Source organism: Taudactylus pleione, unplaced genomic scaffold (assembly GCF_031769625.1).
Source record: "Taudactylus pleione unplaced genomic scaffold, aTauple2 ptg000156l, whole genome shotgun sequence".
NCBI classification, from domain to species: Eukaryota; Metazoa; Chordata; class Amphibia; order Anura; family Myobatrachidae; genus Taudactylus; species Taudactylus pleione.
Window position 1 is genome coordinate 15,404,624 of NW_028284558.1, and position 16,163 is coordinate 15,420,786.

The following is a 16,163-nucleotide window of genomic DNA, read 5'->3' on the forward strand; positions in this document are numbered from 1 at the left end:
TGAACATTGAGGTATAATTTTGGCAGATGAAGTTGTTTAAATGGCAAATTTAGGGATGAATAGCCAGAGATCGGTCAGGACATTTTATTGGGATAGTTTCAACCTGCCAGTTGCATAAAATTCTGTCATCTTGTAGAAGTGGATTATAATCCCATGGAGCCATATGCAAGTTTGCCCCCCCCCCCCCCCCCTTCTCTCCTCTCTATTCTTATAAACCTGAAAACACATTATTGAGGATAATCTGGCCTCTTTGTTTGTGCCCCCTATGCCCTGCATTAGCCTACATTCCCTAATGCTGAAACTCTACAACATAATTTACTGTGATAAAAATATTCAAAAACACGAAAATGACAGGTGCCCCACACTCTTCATTCATGTGAGTTGTAAGACATCAATTAGGCCAAACTGAACAGTGTTTAGGGAGTAAAAAAATAGTAAAAAAAGTTTAAATATAATGAAGTGGCCTAAATTTGTAGTTTTTATGGACTTTAGTTTAGTGTAATATTGCACTCTTTCCCCCATGTATATTTTCAGGTGGATTCTCAACCGGCAAAGCGAGATGCAGACTTTGACAGGGAGTGAGTGCGCAGCTTGAAAAGTGTTTGGCAGATAAACAGACAAATAAAGCTGTATGCATATTCAGCATACAGAAGTATAGCAGTGAGATTGTGCAGCTACACAGAATAGGAGCCAACACCGAGAGCAGCACGGTCACAGAATAAAAGATGTTAGTTATTCATTCCGGAGCTCATTCAGACCCTCTCGCTATGATGCGAACGGTCGTAGCTGACCGATAGTTGCGATCTGCGCATGCGTATGCATCGCATTGCGCGTGCGCAAACCTCAGCGAGAGATCGGGAAGCATACGCTCGCCAAGCATAGACAGCCCAGCTGAATGAGTGACAGGTCAAGCCATTTTTGGGTGGTGACAGGGGCAGGCCACTAGAAATGGGGGAGTGGAGGTGCGAACGCAGACGTGTCTGAGTGTCTCAACGCCGTTACATAAGCATGCATAATTAACAGGCAGCGTCATTGTACACGTCAACTGGTTGAAATTCACACTGAAGTGAGCGCAGTGCTTGCGGCAGGGTATGGTCAACCTTAAGCGCTGCGATCGCATCCGTTGGTGCTCGATGTACCAATGGTTTCAAGCACTTCCAGGAGATGACGTGCGCAAGTGGGCGTCTTATGAATGGCTGGTGGGCGTCTGCATACACTAAGTGATCGCACGCCAAGACATAGTGGGTGTGCTATTGCCTTGCCATGCGATCGCCTGCCTTGCTGGGCGTGTGCTGGATTTGCATACGCAGGGAGCGAGCGAACGCATCTAGTGAGAGGGTTTGAATGAGCTCCTCAGTACCTTACTGAAGCAAATACTTCTATAGAATAAGAACTGATACAACTAATTACAATCATCAGACACTACATAGAGTAGAGGTGATACTAAGCACAGAACTCTCAGGTAGCCATGCTATCTGTTTGATGTACTTGTCAGTGTGTGTGTGTGTGTAGTGCGACTTCAGTTTACATAGTATAACTTGTACTGAGTGTAACAGAGGGATGTGTGCATTCATTATACTGCATATTTCCCCGAGACTTCAGTAGGAGACAGATGGCATCATAGCTGGGAGGAGTGTCTTGCTGTTGGTGAGGATTGGGGTTGGAAGCAGAGTCTTTCAGTGTTTCACTGAGCGTGAGCTGTGTGTGATGTTCTCTGTCTGGGCATCTGCATCGCTCTACATCCATCCTTTGCCGAAAGTGGATTATACTTCACTCTAGAAACGGATGCTGCAAATCAATGCAGGTCTGGTCCCATTAACCCCTGCACTTCCTAATCTACTGGATTCTTCCTTGATAACAGCTAGTTACTTTCCTGACTTTCAGAAGATGCTCCGTCCCCACATTCCAGCAATGATCCTGCAGTATCCAATATGCTAATACATTTTGTACGGTGCACATAGTCCTGGTAATCCATGCCCATTATCTTGTGAAAGGTAAGTGACTGTTCGGTGGTGCATTCTTCATATACAGTATTTGCCTGTTTGTACACTTCTAACTGTATTGCTCTTTAGCAGGCTTAGGCAATCAGTGGACAGCATGCACTGAGCCTCAGACTGGCAGGACATGCTGGGACTTGTAGTTCCACAACAGCTCCAGATCCACCGCTTGCCTAAGCATGCATTATAGTAAGTGACAGGTGGTGGGAGTAAAATGTTACAGGTCCTATAGGTGACAAGAATAGGTGACAAGCATACAGGAGTCCTGAAGCATAATTTTCTTTTCTTCCTCACCTGAATGGCTTATATGATTTATCCGTATTGGATAAGACTTTTATTATAATATTTACAAGGTAATATTGTAAGTTTCAATCTCTCCTGAAAGTCATAGCATGATCTTATAGTGGCTATATAAATAGCAAGATCATCACATATAGAAAAGCTGTATTGCTCCATATGTAATACAGTTAACATTCTGTTCTATATATAGAGACTTTTTATGTCTAATAATGCTTTGTGCCACATTTAGACAATGTGGGGCATTTCTCTTTTCTCAAACATTTATATTCATGGTGTAGCCATTCTTCACATATACTGTATGTTCTATTTTTCACTGGCTCCATTTGAATAATGAATGTATTATTTGGTAGTGGGTGTCTGATGGACAAAACACCTACTATTGCTCTGCTCCAAAATGATGGTACTCACAGAAATGAGAGTCGCATTAAAATGCTGCCGAAAAAGCTAAGGACCATTGCAAATTGAGGGGCTGATTCTGAGTAGGGCGAATAGGGGCTATTTTTGCATGAGGTACCACCTTATGTGTAGGGCTAATGCGATGATCCGCCCAACTTCAAGCGGAAAGCCGCTCCGCCCACTGTTTTTCTGCCACAGCCGTCAGCCATACTTGCTTAATCTCCCTGAAGTTGTGGGAGGCTTCTGATTTTTCGTGTAGTCATCCACACCCCTCACAGAGTAGGCAGATCTCCTGCATCCCACGCACTTGATAGTGAAGGATGGGAAGATTATACAGGGAATTTGCGGGTCCGTATGGAAGGGCGGGGCTAAAGTTACGCAAATCAAATAATTTTTCAGTGATGGAGCCAGGGCCTAATGACATGACATGGAGAGCCAACTACCCCCCCCCCCTCCCCACTCCCCCTGGTCAGCTAGATAACTCCGGGCTTCTCCAAGGTTAACTACTGTACATTAGTGTAAGCCTTTGCCCCAGGCTAATGCTGGGTGCAAGGGATCCATCTGTATCAGGATTCCTTTCTCCATATGCACACCTTAGAATTTCATTGAGTTTCATCTATTCGCCCATGACACTCCCATAATTAAGAACAGCTCTATGCAAATGCTTTGTCGCCGCCCAGATCCCACTCCAAAACACAGATTTAATGGAAAGACAGATCCAGCTAAACTTAAAATAGTTTGGATATACGTAGAAATGTGTACATTCGCATCTGCGCATGTGCTGTACGCTAAACCTCACTATTTGCATCCATAGAAAAAGATTCAATCAACTCAGAATCAGCCGCTAAATTTCCACATATGGTCTGTGTTACTTTCAAAAAGAAATAAATGAATAAATACTGAACACCCATTATTCCACTTTTGATATCGCAACGGGTGAACAATGGGGGTCATTCAGACCCGGTCGTTAGCGCCGATGCGCTCGGACCGGGTCGATGGCCCCCCACAGAGCATGCGCACGACGGCGTCGGCGCCGTCGTGCGCATGCGTGAGACCCGCTACGACCGACAGCGCCGGTTGTAGCGGGTCTCGATCCAAAGGGGGCGAGCTGTTGATGTTGATTGACAGCTCGCCCCGTTTGGAAGGCGGGCCGGGGGGGTGGCAGCCCAAACGGGGGCGTTCCAATGGGAATGCCTACCGTTTGGGGACGGCCCCACTGACATCACTAGTGATGTCAGTGGAGAGCTTCCGGCTCAGACAGAGCCGAAAGCTCTCCGGGGCTTACGACAAGGGAGACCCTACCCTAGGGTCTCGTCATAAGCTCCGAAGGTCGCGATGGTCTTGACCATCGCGACCATCACCTTAGGCGGTCGCAAAGGAGGACGTCTTGAAAATTCAAGAGGTCCTCCCCTCATTCAGACCGAACGCACGCTCTGTGCGACCGGCTCTGAATGAGGTCCAATGACTTTTACATGGCAACCAAACTTTTCCTGTTCTGGAATAGTCTAGGAGTCACACACCAACACAGCAACAAGTGCAGTGGCTTTCTAGGAGTCACAGGAACAAGTGCAGTGGCCTTCTATGAGTCACAGGAACAAGTGCAGTGGCCTTCTAGGAGTCACAGGAACAAGTGCAGTGGCCTTCTAGGAGTCACAGGAACAAGGGCAGTGGCTTTCTAGGAGTCACAGGAACAAGTGCAGTGGCCTTCTAGGAGTCACAGGAACAAGTGCAGTGGCCTTCTAGGAGTCACAGGAACAAGGGCAGTGGCTTTCTAGGAGTCACAGGAACAAGTGCAGTGGCCTTCTAGGAGTCACAGGAACAAGTGCAGTGTCCTTCTAGTAGTCACAGGAACAAGTGCAGTGGCCTTCTAGGAGTCACAGGAACAAGTGCAGTGGCCTTCTAGGAGTCACAGGAACAAGTGCAGTGGCCTTCTAGGAGTCACAGGAACAAGTGCAGTGGCCTTCTTGGAGTCACAGGAACAAGTGCAGTGGCCTTCTAGGAATCACAGGAACAAGTGCAGTGCCTTCTAGGAGTCACAGGACAAGTGCAGTGGCTTCTGTAGCGCTACCAGTGGTAAGGCTATGGCTTCCTTTTATTGTTGTATTCTATCTATGTATCATTACTTTCCTAGAAACAGGATTGCAAACATCCATAACCCCCTTTAGCCCCAAACTTGTCTGTGGTTACACTAGGATTAGCAAGCATTTGTTACCAACTGGATCAGTTTGACAGCAGAAGCATTGATTCTGTAGTGTCTGCACAGGTTTGCGGTTTGGAAATCACTGTAGGTTACGAAAAACCAACATATTCCTTGGTCATTGCTTCTAAACATTGGCTAATGAGATTTAAACAACCCTGAATATCGCAGGCACTGTTATCTGTGAATTTTATTTTGGATGTCAGAGAAAAGCCCACCCAAGAATTATTAGTTTAAAGGTAAAGTTGGGTGGCATTTTTTTGTGTTAGAATGCAGTACTATTAAAGTTTTTCTTTAAAGGGCTATTACACTGGATACCTACAGTAGTTCATTTCACTAAATATGTGTTGTAGTGCTCCCCTGTTAAATGAAACATGGGTACTCTTATGTCTTAGAACCACTTTGATCAAAGGATACATCTTGGAAAAGTAATTCATGTTTGTCTTTCATTTAATTGTGATAATATTGCTTTAGTGGTGTTGTTGTATTACATTACAATCTATGGTTGGTTCATTTAAACTGATTACGCACTAAATATGGCAGCTTCCAGTGATGATCATAAATAGAATTATGCAATAAAATAGCAGAGTGACTTACAACATCATGTTACAGTGAAAACATTTATAAAAATCTGTAGTGAAATGTCAATAATTAAAACTGAGTTCCATCTAGTTATCAACCATTGGTGATTTGAGAGGAGAAAAATTTACATTGTATTGGTGATGATTGAACTGATGCTACAGTAAAGCCAGCCAGTCAAGGGCATGCTGGGACTTGTAGTTCCATAAGGACCCCCAGGCACCAGGCGGCAAAAGAGAGAGAATGGTTCCACTGCAGCTAAGCCTAAAACTAACCATATTTTAAAGCCTGACAAATAATGCAATTTATTCTCAATGGAATAAATGATACTTGAATGAATTTCTAAAATACAGAAAATATTCCATATACATTTGGGGTAACCAATGAATATACATTGCAATTCAGCACATTCTTAAATAACAGTACGGTATACATTTAGGGGTTTATTTACTAAGCAGTGTTAGGAGACAGAGTGAAAAGTGAAAAGAAAGTGATAAGGTGCCAGCCAATCAGCTCCCAACTGTCATTTTTCAAACACAGCCTGTGAGATGACAGTTGGGAGCTGATTGGCTGGCACCTTATCACTTTATTATCACTTTTCACTCTGTCTCCTAACACTGCTTAGTAAATAGACCCCTAAATGATCCAATGTTCCACATTCTCATATCTAGGAGGACTGGTATGGAGTATTTATAGAAAGTAGTCTATTCAGGAAAAATCACCAAAACAGAACCCATATTTTATTGAGCTCGTCCTGATTCCTATTTATAATGTAGTAATAGTAACAGTGTTACTTCTCTTGTTATTTAAATACACAAGTCCCACTTCAGTGAAACTGCACAATCATAAAAGATAAAGAAAATGCTGAACGATACAGGTACGTGTCAACATTACATTTTTGATAGGAAAATCCAAACTAATTATGCCACGCCTTCAAATATGCCCAAGCCACACCCAGATCCTTCCAGACAAGCACATTTCGGGGGAAGTCACTACCCTAACTGATACAAAAACTTGTGTCTGAGAGTTGAATATCTGAGCTGTTGTCAGGTATGTTGGACATATATTATGTAGTATAACAGTCCACATCTTTTCTAGATATGGTTTGAAACATACTTTCTCACTCTCCCAGGTTGTCTGACAGACCAGGGCTGTCTTAATAGCATTGTAGGCCCTAGGCAAAACAATGCATTGGGGACCCTACCCACCCATTCACAGGAATAAAAATGTAAATGGTCAATAAAATTAAACCTTTAGATTTATTGGTCACTTGCAACAAACTCAATGTTTAAACATAACACATGATGTAAAATGAGTATTACGGACTCCGCCTCTCTCTTCTATTCTCCTGTTCACAGTGCAATTTCTGATCTGCACTGCAGCTGTGATTAAAGTTTAGGGACCCCCAGGATGAGGGGGGTTAGGAGGGAAGTGTCCCCTCTGGCCCCTCCTTAATCCTTGTCTGGGGCTGCAGGCTATGAGGCAGGTAGATAATGCTGCCTGGTGGCTCTGATTGTGTGTAATTCACAAACAGAGCAGCTGGGGAGCATCTTTCACAGCCTGCCTCTCAGCTGGCTGCCCTACGCATGAAGCGAGTGGTCACTGTAGATGGCATCTAGCCCACCCTGCCCCTGCTCGTAGGACCCCAGAATTGTGGGGCCCTGGGCAGTTGCCCAATGTGCCCATTTGTTAAGATGGCCCTGCAACAGACTCACAGATACAGGAGAGCTCTCCCATACCCCCAAGAGAGTAGCTCAGCCTTCCGAATTCACCCCCTTCCAAATTAAGAGGGCATTGATGATGCAGTTTCATGTGAATTGTATCAGCGTGGACCCTGCCACGCACTGCAGAATGTAGATGTAGTGAAACGTGGTATTGTACTGGAGATGGGGTTACATTATTCATGGAACAGTGCGTCTGCATTTTCAGGGTAAGTTTAGTCTTTAAAGCACCTTTTTCATTGTTATGGGTTACAGCGACATATTTGCACAATCAGAGCACCAGTTCTCATACATGCCCCCTCCCCACTTTGTCACCACACTGCTCTTCCCCAGTTTCTATCAATGTCCAAGGTGTTCTATATATCAAGCATCTTCAGTAAGTCTTGCAGCAATGTCAGGGAGTGATGGATGAAGCATGTCCGTATATTCAGCTTACCCAGTGTGGTAATCACTTGTAAAATAGGATATATTCCATTTCCAACATGTTTTTTTATTAGATTTCACAAAGCATTGGTGCATGCAAGACTCTAAGAGGCCTTTGCTGTTATATTACATATATATTAATCTGGTGATGGCATTGACTTGTACCTATGTAGACAGATCACACACATACTGTATACACAGCACGATTTTCACAGGCTATTACATGAGTAAGGACATGTATTAACCTCTTAGCCAAGCTGACTAATGTTGTGTAACAGTATTGTCACCTCAAGGCCACGTAATTCATAGTTCTACGTTCATCTAAATCATAATGCATTGTTTTACTGCAATACCCAGTAAGAAGGAGGACTATTAATTATGTGATTGTTGAGGTTAAAAAAAAATATTTACTGTCCTATGACTAGGATAAAGTGAAATGTGCTTGCATTAACCTGATACAAATGGACATTGTGTACTATTTATGACCCTTTGTAATTTAGCCCCGAGAAGTGTCATTGTTTACCGCTGCTTATCGCAGCAATAAGTAATGTATGTTCAGAGCGATTTATTAAATATCTCTTTCTGAGACAGCAGCTCCCATAAGAGCCCTCTCTCGAGAAGAGTGAAAACTAGAGTGATAGGTTCAGCTAACACTTTACTTCCAGGTTCACAACACCCAACCTCTCTACTGCACACGAGCGGCCATTTTACTGCACTTCTAGTATAGGCTGACGGAGCGGTAGCTGAAGTTGCTGGTAGGCTACAGTGGCTAATACCATCTCAAGATGGATTATTTATCAGGGCTATTTTAGTAAATAATCCCATATCACACCAACATAGTGAACTATGGGGATAACAGTTCTTTAGATTACTCCGTGGTACTTTAGTAAGTACTGGAGTTATCAGAAATATCTCTGGAGTTAGTGTAGATAGGAGTGAAAAATAAGCTTGCCATAAATACTGCAAAAATTACCATTTTCGGTGGAGTAAAAATAAATAGGCCTTATAGAAACCCACTGGGGGTCTATTTATTATCACCTGCACCATCACAGCGATAAGTATTAAATTACATATGCAAAAACTATCGCCAAGGCAGCTTAGTGTGACTTAGCTGCTCAATCGATAGTGGCTTGATTTGTAAAGAGCTAACTTACCACTTCACTGGCCGGTATGCAGTCGGGAAGCCTAGACGCTTGTTGTTTTACCGATGCCAGGATACCAGCGCCCGGCATCCCGATCTAAGAGATGTCGGGCGCCGAGTGCGGACAGCCCACTTAGGTTTAGGGCTCCCGGGGGGGACTTAGGGTTAGGCACCCCCCCGGGAGGTTAGGGCTAGGCTAGGGGAAGGGAGGGTTAGGGTTAGGCAACCCCGGGGGGAACTTAGGGTTAGGCATCCCCCGGGGGACTTAGGTTAAGGCGGCGGGGAAGGGGGGGTTAGGTTTAGGCACTGGGGGGAAGGTTAGGGTTAGGCACCCCTAAGGAGGGTTAGGGGGGAGGTTAGGTTAGTAAATACTTACCTTGGGACGATCTGAATTTTCAACCATGTCGGCCAGCTGCGTCCGGCGGTAATTCATACCGATTCCCACTGGCCAATATCTGCAATATTGCATGTGTGTGTTCGTTTTGGGCTTTCAGTTCTACTAATTTGAGGGGGGGAAAATAAGGTATAAAAACCTGTTTCATTTAATTTACATGTTAAATACATATTTTAAAATGTTAATACTATAGAAATACATACTTAAGCATTTTCTAAATGTATAATAGGCTATAATATGTATGGTCATCACTATTGTTACTCAAACAAATCTTTTTATTGTATGGACCATTTCATAAGTTCTCACCTGTCAGATCCAAGTATTCTTTTAAAACAAACTTTTTTTTTTCTCAAAGAAATAAAAAAAATCTTTGTATTGTCCTTGAATAATTAAAAAGGAGCTGTTTTTCCCCAATGTTGTAAACCTATTTTTTGTGTCCTTGAATTACAATTTTTTTTTCCATTCCCTTAATTAATGAATTTAATGTCCCAAGGGGCGTATTTGTCAAGCTTGTTCTGCCCTTAAAAGAAGCGAGAAAAAGTTTCTGCATGATTGAAATGTCCCTGCAATTTACCAAAGGCTGATTGTACGTGATATGAAAGATATCTCCTATGTTCCGCTAAGTAACAAAGGAACAATTTGCCAAGCTCCAAAAAGCTTTGATAATTAGATCTTTGCCCCAGTATAATGCAGGAGTGTTTTAAGAGTGGAGAATGCCTGTGTGCAGACTCTGTGTGGCAGAGCAGTAGATTCTGGCTAGGTGCCAGAATCTGCTGTGAATGCGCGGGTCTCCGGGAAAATGGCGCCAAAGCCTTATTCTTGGGGACATCTCTACTGCACACACGCAAGTCATCAGGAATATGGTACGCCGCCATTTTTCCTGTGATTTTTTTTTTCCTGTGATTTTTGCTGCTCTGCAGTGCCGGCCTAGCACTGCAGAGTAGCACTCTGGAGACCTCGGAGAGGTAAGTTTCACTATATATGGGTGCAGTGTGTGCATATCCTGCACCCATTACAGATATGCCATTGATATAAAGCCATCCTCAGATGGCATTAGCCAATATAGCCTACAGGCCACATTTAAAAAAAGTTTTTCACCAGAGAGGGATCTTTGAATCACTCCCTAGCAGCCTGGAGTGTGCTCATTCCCAGTACAAACACTCCTTCACCACTGTGATAAGCAAACAGTATGAAACATTTCCTAGGAATGCACCATGTATACACACAGGGCAAATTCGTGGAGTTTAATAAACAGAGTGGTGCCCAAAACTGTAGCCCATGTGAATTAACAAGTGACTTATACAATAGTATATCTATGCCTAGATCATGTACATTTATACATCTTTTTATGTATCATAGGAATTGATTCATCTTTGCTGTTTGGCACTGTGTACCATAAATCAGCTTAGTGTCACCTTGTATTGTTAAAGCCTTTTCCATCCCATTGTAATCCATTCATGTGTAAGTAGCATAGTAACTATGACCTAATTGCATAACTCTACATTTATCTACAACTAGCTGGAGTACCCGGCGTTGCCCGAGATTTTAAGAATGTTTATTTACACATCATCCTCCAACCAACCTCTCCTTAGGCAGGCCTCATGAAAAGTGTGACAAACTTCCCCATCAACAGTCCTAAGGTCTTCGAAGGAAGTAGGACCTGCAATGGTGTAAAGCAAACTTCGGAGATAGAAGCATTCAAAACTTGTAGGATGTACAGTGTAAACACGGCCAAGAGCTTCTGTTGCTCTGTGGATGACCATCTACAGCGACTCCCTGTTTTCTGCGCAGAAAAACTTTTGGAGAAGCATTCCATGTGTAATATTTTGTCAGCTCACAGTACAGCAGGGTCCTTGCAAAGTCATAATTTTGACATAGTTGGAAGACAGAAGTGAATGTTGTTGCGTAATTTGGTATAGTCAGAGAGCTGAGAATGCTGGCAAAGCCTGCTAAAGCTCTCTTCGATAATAAACATTAAGATCATGACAAAACATGACAACACAAAACGCTTGCGCCGAGGCCCTACCCATATGCGGTGAGGCCCCCACAATGAGCATCCAGCAAAAATTGTGTTTTTTAATTAATTATAAATTAACAGTAATTAATTTTCATTTAAAATGTTTTTAGTTGCCTCCGGATTGAATTACACGCCAGTTACAGATGGATTTTCAGCCAGTTACAGTATGCAAATTCTGTTTGCACCGCCTTATGGTGCAAGCAAAATCTGCCTTCTGCACTCATGGGCTGACTCATAAGACACGATCATGATGAGGGCTGATTTTGCGGTCAAAAATAGAGGACTGCAGCAGACATATTTATAATATTTGCTGCAGTCCGCTGTATTGGTAGAGTTTGACTAATGTGCTGAGTGCCATAAGTGTGCAGCAAGCGTGCATATGGAGGTGAGTCCATACAGCTGATTGGCTTAACCAGGGAGTCAGTTTATTAACATTAGCAGGGCTGCAACTAGGGGGGGACTAGGGAGGCGCCGGATGGTAGGAGGTGTCCGTTGATTGTGAAATATGAAAAAATGATAAAAATTAGTTGAAAATAAAAAATGTCTCTTTTCAAAGCATATATCACTTTTGTATGCAAGTTCCAAGTTCTGTATTCCTTATCAAAATCTCCCAGTCTAGCTAGCCATAGTTCCTATTCCAAAGTATATGTGGCCAATTCAGGTATATACCTCCCACAGGTCCCCCTTGGAAGCTCTTCAAAATGAGGGATATAAACAAATGACACCATTGCCTTGCTCGTGCCCTCCTTCTGCTTCCCGTCCATGCACCCTATTGCAAAAGGGTCGGACTGGTGTTTATGGTACCTGCGGTCTGGGCGTTCCTTCTGCAGTCCCGGATTGGTGGTTTAGTATCAGCGGTGAGCAGTTGCGTCTACGGCGTAGGTAGGAGGCAGAGCTGGAGGCAGGCCCTGTGCCTGTCACTCTTGTGCAGGGAAAGTGGCAGGGATGCCGGCAGGGGGGTAAGTAGTGGGCAGTGCGCTGGAGCGGGAACCTGAGCCTGTCACTTTTAACTCAAGGGGCTTGTAGGAGCGGGCGCCAGGCGGTAGGAGCGGGCGGGCCCCCAAGTGTCCGGGCCTGGGACTCCAGTCCCGACAGTCCCCCCCTAATGGCGGGCCTGGCCAGATGATTTACAATATCTGTCTTTTCATTTTTTGAATGCTTAGGGAGGAGTTCAGTCGGGTGTGAATTTGGTCCCGCAAGGCAAATTCATGGCAAATTTGCATTGTGAATAACATTTGCAATTCAACTCCAAGCTCACATTTCTTTTTCAGAGTAAATTCTCCTGTATTTGTTCACACTCCCCTTAAGCAGGTGAAAAGGTAGGGAATAGCTTATGTTAAGGTAAAAATGTCGGGACTTGCTTCAGAATCCTATGGACATAAGCTTTTAATCGAAATAATGTACCCCAAATGTAATAAAAGTATTTATTTCAATGAAAAATACAGTAATTGCTTATGATAATTTGTTTAGATTTTTTAAGGTTGTCTCAAATTACCCCTAAAGCATCTTTTTTCAGCTTTTTTTTTGCATTTTCCATTTAATTCCTTTGTAATTATACAAAATTAAATAGCTTTTTACATTTGACTTTAAAAAAAAAAAAATGCACGGATCGGCCATTTGACACTTTTCAAAAGCGTAAAGTACTTTCCTTATGGCCACTAACAGATTTCTATATGATTCTGCTAACAAAGTTTTCACTTTTTTGGGGTCCAGGAAGGTCTCCCCACTTTTTCATGCTATATTCCCTCTTCGCTCTTGGACAAAACTCGCACACTCTTACTGCGAGTAGTGCAAATTGACATTTCCAATTATATATGTGTGAGTTATAAGGCGAAGTGTGTGCGTTTATCACCTTTTGCAAACTCGCACCTATTGAATTCCCCCCTTAATAGTGTGCTTAGGAGAATGATACACAATCTATTTCTTTGTAGTCTTTTCTCCTATAAATATTCAAAAGCTCAGCTTCCTATTTATCTTCCACCAATTATCTCATGCTTTAATAGCCTAACATTATATGTTTTATTAAACATATTAATTAAAAGTTGCTTGTCGCCATAATACAGATTCTAGGTGCATCTCAATTCATAAATCTAGGGCTCTATTCATAGCTCCGGCAAAACCCCACTGCTATGCAAAGGTTTTCTCTTCCTCGCCGGCAGCCAGCGAGGAGTTCCTAATGTTTGTCATTTTTTTTAAAGTACAGTACCCCCAGTGTGAGTAAATTTATATCAAGTGTGTGCATTTAAAGGCTTCAACAAATAACACTTTAGGTTTGTTTTGAATATGTTTTGTCAGTTATCAAAAAATATGTTATTTTTGTTAAATTTAACAGAGACTGAAGAAGCCCTTGAATCTATCTGAGGAACCTCCTGGGGTGTACACGGTGTAAACTTAAGTTCCAGGATATTTACTTAGGTCCTGTGCAGACTTTGACTGCAGTTCTTCAAATTTAGGTCAGTACGCTACAAAAATATCCTCTTCTGTAGTGTATTTCCCGAGAATGCTGAAAGTTCAAGATTGCCAACTTGTTTCATTACATTGGTATCAGAATTCTAATTTTCAGCTCTCCTTACTCTTCAAAGCGTTGGATACATAAACCATGCTGTATGTGATTAAGGATGTAACTGGGTATAAATAAGCCTAAGGTCTCATCTGTTCTAGACAGTGTGGCAGCATTTTATGCTACTTGAAATGACAAATAACATTTAGGGCCTAATTCTGAGCCGCTCGTAAGCGGCCGCTCGTTCATTCTGACCGATGTTTGCACATCTGCGCATGCGTACGGATTGTAATATGCATGCGCGAACCAGTCAGTGCGTCCGAAAATCGTTTGTTCGCTATATAGCGAATGCCTGCTAGTTTGAGTGACAGAAGGAGGCGTATGTGGGTGGTAACAGGGGAAGGTGCTTGAAAACGGGGGTGTGGAATTAGATCGCAGGCGTGCTTAAAAGTCAAAACGGGCTTTTTAAGGGTGTGCATAATTAATACAGCAGCGTCATTGACCACGTCACTTGTTTTTTTTTTACCCCGAACTGATCGCAAAATAGCGGTTGAAAAAACCAGCCACAAGAATAGCGAGCAGTTCATACGCTGTTCGATGTGCTCGATTAATCTAATAAATAGCGGACATGACGTAGGATGCGAGCGGCCAGGGGGCGTATTTTTCAAAATTACAACCGCAAGTTTTGCTCGCTCGTTCAGACTCAGAGGCGTGAACAGACCGCAATTAGCGAACGGTTCATTTGAATAGCCCCCCCTTGTTTTAGAACGAACGACCGCAAATAGCGAGCGGCTCTGAATCAGGCCCTTAGTCAATACTGGAAATCATTGACAACTGAATGATGCAGGCCATCTGCTTTAATAAAGGTTAACTTGTAATTACTCCTCTTTGGGCAATACTTTTACTCCTTTGATGAAATGACTATGTACAGTTTTGAGCTGATTCTGAGTCGGACAGATCTCTGCGCTGGGATGCAAATGGCGCGTTTTTGCATACAGTGGACATGCAGATGCCAATGTATGCATTTTTTGTGTATGTCCATCCAGTTGTACGAAACTTGGCCGGATCTGTCTGAATGTGAAATCGGGGTTTTCAGGGCGTCAACAATCCTAGCGTACGGAAATGCCTTGTCTTGTGGGAGTGTCATGGGCATGTATCAAAAGCTCTGAGTGAGTCGTGCATATGGGAAAGGGAAGCCTGTGTCTGACGGATCTCTTGCACCTAACATGTGGCTGGTGCAAGTTCAGATACTGATGATGACGGTTGCAGAGCCTGGCATGACATCAATAGGCAGTACGGGTTCCCACTTGCAGATGCACAAACCCCGCATTAGCCCAACAGATTCTCCCATTAGAACAAGGTACTGTAGCAAATCAGGCTTCCACGGCTGCCTGCAAATAGTCACTTTGCGAGCAGCTCAGAATGAGCCCCTTTGTAGTCTGCAACTACCTGTGCAGGGTTTGACAGGTGAGCATTCCGGTCTGGACTCGCACATGGACCCACTGATTGGAGTGAAAGGACATTTGTGCAGTGCTGTGGAATATGTTAGTGCTATGTAGATACATTTGATTAATAACTGATAATAGTAAGGAAACATTGGGGATGGCATAGTTTCACATGTTTTAATTATGCAGTTTGTAATATCAAATACAGTAAACTAGTTTATTAGCTCCTTACTGATGCTAGGAATATCTTAGATTAATGTACTTCCCGTTATACTCTGCCCCTTTCATGATCCATAAATTGGACCTATTGGGAAGGTTTATCTGCATTGTAGGAAATAACACCACATTTTAATGCCCCATTGGTAAAATTGTTGAGATTTTCTTTTACAGAATATGAAATACATTTACTTATACCTTGTGAGTTATTCTCTTTTAAAGAAAATCCTCACTGTAGAGATAAAGGAACCGTTTCACAACTGTTCTGTGGAATATTTGCCCCATTCTGCATTTGGGCACGGAATATTGCGCAGAATACTGGCTTTGTGTGCCACGTGGAATATCCTACAGTACTTGTGCTTCAATCACACGACAATACAGAATAAATTCACGCTGTTATCATCCCAGCTCTATTTAAAGATGACATATTCTGCAAAATACGGAATGCAGAAATTACAAATACAGTGAAGAATGCCATTACGCAGAATTGCAAAGCAAAACAGGTATTTGTAGATTGTATTACTGGAACTTTGCAACAAAATTATTTCTGTCATATTCCTCTTCACTTTCACTCATCTTAACACCACTGTATTCATTACATGCACATAACCTCTCTATTTAGGGCTGAATTGTGCAGAGAATAAAAACCCTATTAGTACACCAGAGATAAAGATTCCCCTATCATCACCTACTTATCTGATGAATGTTTTTTCAAGAATTTTTCTTTATTTTTTTATTAATTAGGATAATTACATCTATTTAAAAATTTGCTTAACAATATTTTAGTAAACAAAAAAATACATCTAGGGGGTGTACAGCAGTACCCTGGGGATGTGT

At 42.7% G+C, this 16,163-nt stretch overlaps 1 protein-coding gene across 1 annotated transcript in view; it reads left to right on the forward strand.

The window, feature by feature from the left end:
• The first annotated feature begins 1,714 nt into the window (after positions 1 to 1,714).
• The window catches only part of THSD7B (thrombospondin type 1 domain containing 7B), a 651,631-nt gene continuing 637,182 nt past the window's right edge, over positions 1,715 to 16,163 (forward strand). Inside the window, exon 1 of the mRNA XM_088474863.1 lies at positions 1,715 to 1,994. The gene's annotated coding sequence lies outside the window, so the exon portion shown is untranslated. The remainder of the gene's footprint in view (positions 1,995 to 16,163) is intronic.